Source organism: Grammomys surdaster, unplaced genomic scaffold (genome assembly GCF_004785775.1).
Source record: "Grammomys surdaster isolate TR1022 unplaced genomic scaffold, NIH_TR_1.0 134, whole genome shotgun sequence".
In the NCBI taxonomy this organism is placed as follows: Eukaryota; Metazoa; Chordata; class Mammalia; order Rodentia; family Muridae; genus Grammomys; species Grammomys surdaster.
In genome coordinates this window covers 9,314,920-9,322,030 of record NW_021604592.1, presented here as the reverse complement: position 1 = coordinate 9,322,030, position 7,111 = coordinate 9,314,920, and positions in this window count along the sequence as shown.

Sequence of the window (7,111 nt, the reverse complement as noted above, 5' to 3'; positions counted from 1 at the left end):
TATTTTATTTTATTTTATTTTATTTTATTTTATTTTATTTTATTTTATTTTATTTTATTTTATTTTATTTTGTGAAAGGGTCTTTCTACACAGTCCTGGCTGGTTTGGAACTTACTAGGTGGACCAACTGGCTTTGGACTCATGGAGATCTACCAGTCTCTGCCTCATCAAGTGCTGGGATTAAGTGCTAGTATGTTCTACCATGTGCAGCAACGATTCTGTTATTTTAAATGTATGTTTAAAATATTTTAAAGGGATAGAGAAATGGCTCAGTAGTTAAGAGTATGTACTGCTCACCCAGAGGATCCAAGTTTAGTTCACAGCACCTATGTTAAGTGACTCACAACCTACTGAACTCTACCTCCTTGGTATTAGTGCCCTCTTCTGGCCTCTGTGGGCACTGCAGTCAATGTGCATCTACCCCTTGATCACTCCCAACATACACACACACACACATACCCCTAAATAAAAATAAAACATCTCCAAAATAAATAAAAATTCAAAATAATAAATAGAGCCTTTTGAAGAAAATGTTAATTTTTTTCAGGCAGGGTCTCATGTAGCTCAGGCTGGCCTTCAACTCACTATGTAGCCAAGGATGGTCTTAAATTATTGACCCTCTTGTCTCTACCTCTCAAGAACTCAGATTACAAGTATGTAACATGCTCATCTGTTAACTAATTTTTGACGTTTACTTCTTTTAGTTATGAGAGTTTTGGGGATACGGTCTCATCATGAAATCACAGCTAGCTTCCACCTCAGGACCTTCCTGCCTCAGTCTCTAGAGTGCTAGGATTACAGGCCTGTGTAACGGTACTTGCTTTAGTGTTTGCTATTTAAATGTCTGATACCCAAAGGATAAGTAAAACCATAGTGAGTTACCATTGCACTTACTGCCTGCCGGGTGTGAGAGGATTTCATATATATTATTTTATTTCGTTTTTTCTTTTTTCTTTCTTTTTTTTTTTTGTTTTGATTTTTTTTTTTTTTTCCGAGACAGGGTTTCTCTATGTAGTCCTGGCTGTCCTGGAACTCACTCTGTAGACCAGGCTGGCCTCTAACTCAGAAATCTGCCTGCTTCTGCCTCCCAAGTGCTGGGATTAAAGGTGTGCACCACCACTGCCTGGCTAATTTTTTTCTTTAAAAATCAATCTGTTTTTACATGTCTAGGTGCTTTGCTTGCATGTGTGTCTATACACCACCTGTGTGCCTGATGCCCATGGAGACAAGAAGTTGTTGGATCCCCTGGGACTAGATTTACAGATGGTGTGGGCTGCTATGTGGGTGCCGGGAATTGGACCCACAGGCTGCTCCTTTAGGAGAACAAATGCTGTTCACTGCTGAGCCGTCTCTACAGTTTGGGCTTCTATTGCTCTGATAAGATTTGATGACCAAAACCAGCTTGGGGAGGAAAGGGGTTATTTTGGCTTAAAGTTGTAGTCTATCATCCAGGGCAGGCCTTGCCATCATTTGCTAGCTTTTCCTGCATCCTCAGGTCTCAGTTAATTGCATAACTATTGTTTAAACTTTATTTATGTGTGTGTTCATGTTTAGTGGTGTGTGTGAGTGTGTATTAATTGTGTTAGTGTGTGTGTGTGTGATGTGTGTGAGTTTAGGCATACAGGTGCCATGCTCTCTGTGTAGGTGACAGAGGGTAACTTTTGGGAAACAATCTTCTACTTTGACCTTGTGTTTTTTTTATGTGGGTTCCAGGGATGAAATCTGAGTCAGCACATTTTCATGATTAGCGAGTGCTTTCACCCTCTGAGCCATCTCACCAACCCTCTTCCTTCCTTCCATCCCTTCCTTCCTTCCTTTCTTTTTTCTTTTGCTGTCAAGACAGGATTTTTCTGTGTAGCCCTGGCTGTCCTGGAACTCACTATATAGGCCAGGGTGGCCTCCAACTCATGGAGATCCACCTGCCTCCGCCTCCCGAGTGCTGGGACTACAGGCATGCATCACCACTGCCCAGCTAATGCTCAACATTTTTAAAAATGATTTTTTTATTTTCTGAGTACATGTGAGTATATTTCATGTATTTTCATTCGCATTAGTGTTCAAGTGTAGTGCTTTCAGAAGCGAGACAAGGGCTTTGTAGCCCTAGACCTGGAGTCACAGATGTTTGGAAGCCACTGTGCTGTGTGATGAGGCAAGGTACACAGCGAGCTCCAGGACAGCTACTGCTGTGTAATGCTGTCTAAAAAACAGCAGCAGCAGCAACAACAAAAAGCATCCTATATGTATCCAAGGGCTTTGAAGATAAAATTAAACTGTTTCAAGTGATTTCCTCTAGTTCTGAATTCTATTAATTCTCTACAATGAGTATTACTATTTTTTTTTGTTTTTTTGTTTTTTTTTCGAGACAGGGTTTCTCTGTGTAGCCCTGGCTGTCCTGGAACTCACTCTGTAGACCAGGCTGGCCTTGAACTCTCGGACCCAGAAATCTGCCTGCCTCTGCCTCCCAAGTGCTGGGATTAAAGGCGTGCGCCACCATCGCCCGGCGAGCATTACCATTTTTATAATTTAAAACGCTAGTCTGAAGCTGAGTGTGGGGTGTGCCTGGGAGTGGAGGCGAGACTTCAAGATCTCTTCCAGATTCTCAGCTACATGGCAGGTTCAAGATCAGTCAGGGAGAGGTAAGAATCTATCTCAACAAGCAAGCAAGCAGCCGGGCCGTGGTGGCGCACGCCTTTAATCCCAGCACTCGGGAGGCAGAGGTAGGTGGATTTCTGAGTTCGAGGCCAGCCTGGTCTACAGAGTGAGTTCCAGGACAGCCAGGACTACACTGAGAAACCCTGTCTCGAAAAAACCAACAAAACAAAAAAACAAACAAACAAAAAAACCAAGCAAACAAGCAAACAAAAGTATTCTTAAAACCCTAACATGGTAAGAAAAACAGTCTTCAACAAAGTTTAATGATAACAGAAAATACTGTTATAAGTGAAAATTATGTATAGTATGATCTCAAGTACAGAAAAATGTGTTTAAAACCAGGAAGGAAGCATATCAAAATGTTAACAGGGACTGCCTCTGGGTGGCAAGATTATAGGGGGGGTTAAAATATTTTTCTACTTTTATTTTTCTGTACTTTATAAATGTGCCTTATTATTTTTTATAATTAGGTCAGCCTGCCAAAAGTGTGCGGCGGGCTGTGAAGTATACGCAGCTGTGGCTGGCAGGCAATTGCCACCACCCAGGTAGGGCTGGCCACTGTTCTCGGTCACCAAAGGGAACTTTCTAATTCCGTGAAGCTAAGTGAGCCAGAAAGATGACTTTTCCTGTGAGATGGCAAGAGACTAAGGATGCCCGCACAGGAAGGGCAGCAGAGAACATGGGACTCAGGACTGCTCAGGCTTAGGGTGAGGGCAGTGGTTACCCAGAAACGCGGCCCAACCCGGAAGAGCCCCAGGAGTTTCCAGGGGATCTTGGCGGTGGAGGTGAGAAATCACTATGAATTCTATAACAGCCTCTTCATTCCACAAATGACTGGACCCTGAGGTCACAGCTGGGCCCTTAACTGTTGGGCCATTTCTCTAGCTCTCTTGCCCTTGTCTGCAGAAAACTGCAAATTATGCTGTTCGTCCATCATATGAGCATTTTCACCGCAGAACCCTCCACTGAGAATACAACAGCTCCCTTAGTGAAGCCACTCCTGCCTCCTGGAACCCAGGGGTAACCTCTGAGTGGTGCTCATGTTGCTCCAAGTTCTATGCTGAAATCCCAATCCCAGTGTGACAGTGCTTGCAGGAGGAGGCTCTGGAGCGGTTAAACTGAGGGCAGAGCCTTATAAGAAAAGACCAAGCCGGGTGGTTAGGGCAGCGCACACGGACACCTTTAATCCTGGCACTCAGGAGGCAGAGGCAGGAGAATCTCTATGAGTTCGAGCCCAGCCTGGTCTACAGATCGAGTTCCAGGTCAGCCAAGGTTACACAGAGAAATCCTGTCTCGCAAAAATGAAGAGAGAGGGAAGAGAGGGGAGAGGGAGAGAGAGAGAGAGAGAGAGAGAGAGAGAGAGAGAGAGGATGGAGTTGAGAACCCAGAAACAAGCTTATGTACACATTCACTGATTTCTGACAAAGGTGTGGAGACCAAGAGGAATCTGAGGGGACTGGAGAGATAGCACTGGCAGCTCTTCCAGAGGACCCGGCACCCACATGGCAGCTCACAACTGTCTGCAACTCCAGTACCAGAGGCTCTGACACCTTTACCCAGACATACATGCAGGCAAAACACCAACGCACATGAAATTTTAAAGATTAATTCATTAAAAAAAATATTTTTAGGGCTGGCAAGATGGTTCAGCGGGCAAAGCTCCTGCTGCCTCCTGAAACCTGACAAGCTGAGTTTGACCTTTGAGCCCACATGGTGGCCGGAGAGAAGCAACGCTCACAAGCTGTCCTTGGACCTTCATGTGTGTACCACCAACCAAGTAAATAAATGTAATAAATCTTAATAAAAGAAAAGAAAAGAAAAACCCAAAAACTAAAAAACAAACAAATCAACAACCAAACAGAAAACCCAAAACAAAACAACTTAGGGCCAGTGAGATGGCTCAGCAGATAAAGGGGCTTGCACCTAAGCCTGTTGACCTGAGTTCAATCCCTGAGACCACATGTGGTGGGGGAGAACTGACTTTTAATGTTGTCCTCTCACCTTCACATGCTTGCACACCTGCTGTTCCTGGGGATTAGTTGGCTCTGGTCTGGGAAAAAGTCAGGCAACAAACCTGCATGACACATGTGTAGAATGTACCAGGACATTATCCATCGGGAGCACGGCCTCTCCATAAGCCTTCCTGTTGGGGTAGAGTCCTAGAAACAAAAGGACAAAGTGAAAGATGGAGACAGGAGTCCGTGGTTGGCCTCATGCTCTGACATGGGCAGGGACAGTTCCCGCAGCAGCCCTCCCTCTCCTAGACTTGATTCACTGCAGTCATCCCTTGCTGCTCTGTGGCCTTGGACATGGACCGCTTGCCGGGCCTGGAAGGTCATTGGGAGATGAAACAGTGTCTGGAGCTTGTCTATGGAGGCCTGTGTCTCTGGCTGTCCACTCCTGCTCTGAGAGCACCCTGAGGCTGTCTGGAAAGCCCGGCATCCAGCCCTCCAAACTTGTAACTTGGAGTCAGCAAGGCAATGGCTGATGGCATTTCATGTGACAGTTAAAGAGTCCCTCCAGGCAGGTGAAACAAACAAACCAGGGAGGCCCATCATCTGGGCTATCTGGACAACCACCCTATGGTGTGAGAGACACTTGCGGATATGCAGGTGTCTGCATCAGCAGCAACAGTAAAGGTCCATTCAAAGAAAGTTGGTTCCTCCAGGTCAAGAGGATGAAATCTCTGGCCAATGTGCAAACCTAGTATTCCAAGCTACTCAAAATATGAATAAATCGGTCTAGTTAACTACCTGGCTCTCCCCCCCACCCCAGGAAGGCAGGCTCATCTTATGCCATGCTAAAGAGATAATTGGAGTAATTATCCCTTTAATGAGACACTGCTTTTCCTTCCCAGAATTCCTGGCCCCAGTGAGCTGCCATGAAATTCGAGCTGGGTCTGTCTGCCTTTCCTTTTTTGCTCCTTTCTTTCTGATGCTGGACAAAGCCTGAGGAAGCTTTTCGTCCTGGTCCTTTGAGATTCTTTAGTCTTTCTCTAAAGCAGTGGTTCTCAGCCTTCCTAATGCCGTGACCCCCTAATACAGTTCCTCATGTTGTGGTGACCCTCAACAGTAAAATTATTTTCATTGCTACTTCATAAATGTAATTTTTCTACTGTTGTGAATCCTGATGTAAATATTGGCTACACAGGATATCTGATATTCAATCCCTATGGAAGGGTCGTTTAACCCACAAAGGGGTCGAGACCCACAGGTTGAGAACCACTGTGCTATAGCTCTCTGACCATGGGTGACCTTCATGTGAGCGAAACTCAATAGCATGACTTTATTTCCTTTCAATTTTCTCCCTCTGTGCAACTACTGAGATCTTCATCTGTCATGCCCTGCTCTTGGTCTTGTCTTTTCTTTTCTCTCTTCTTTCCCTCTCTCTGACTCTTTCCTCTCCCTTCCTTCCTTCCTTCCTTCCTTCCTCCCTCTCTCTCTCTCTCTCTCTCTCTCTCTCTCTCTCTCTCTCTCTCTCTCCCCCCCTCCCCTCCCCCCCCCCCCCCCCTCCTCCTCATCATCATCTTCCTTCTCACCTTCTTCTTCTGAGGCAGGGTCTCCTTATGTTCCTATGTAGCTCTTGCTGGCCCACAACTCATGATGTAGAGCAGACTGGCTTTAAACTTGCACAATCAACTTGCTTCTGCCTGCCAAGTGATTGGACCAAAGTCATGCATCACTTTGCCTGGATCCTGTTTTTTATTATTTATTTATTTAATTAATTTATTTTTGATTTTTCGAGTCAGGGTTTCTCTTTGCATTCTTGGCTGTCCTGGAATTCAAAGATCCATTGTCCTCATAAAGAAAGTTTAGCTTTGCTTGACTTTCAAACTTTTCCTGACTTTTAATTCTTTAATCAGCAAAACCTGTTCCTACACACTAGGCAGTATCAGTACCACACATAGAAGGCCTGTGTCCACAGGACTGCTGTAGTCCTACTAAAGAAACGGGGAGGGGGTTGTCCTCGTAAACACATAACAGAGACAGTCTTAGCTCTGTTGCTCTCAGGGTGAGAACAGAATACACAACCTCTGGGAAAATCGGAATAGCCTATTATTTTCAAATTCCTTAGGTGCCATGTTTGGTTGGGCATGCCTTTTATACCAGAACTTGATAGGCAGAGGCAGGAGGATTTCTGTGAGTTTGAGGCCAATTTAATCCACATAGCAAGGTCCAGGTTAGCCAAGGCTACACACAGTGAGATGCTGTCTTAACAAAACAAAACAAAAAAAAACAAAGAAAAATAATTTCTTGAGGTCTCTATCCCATGCAGTCTAACCTGTTCTCAAGTGTGAATGTAGCCAAGGATGACCTTAAAGTCTTGATCTTCCTGTCTTTACCTCCCAAGTGGATTATAGGACTGTGCCACCCCAACCAGTCATAGAGACATTGTTACTACATTACTATTATTGTTGTTATTATTATTACTATTATTGTGTGTGGTGGTATGGATATGC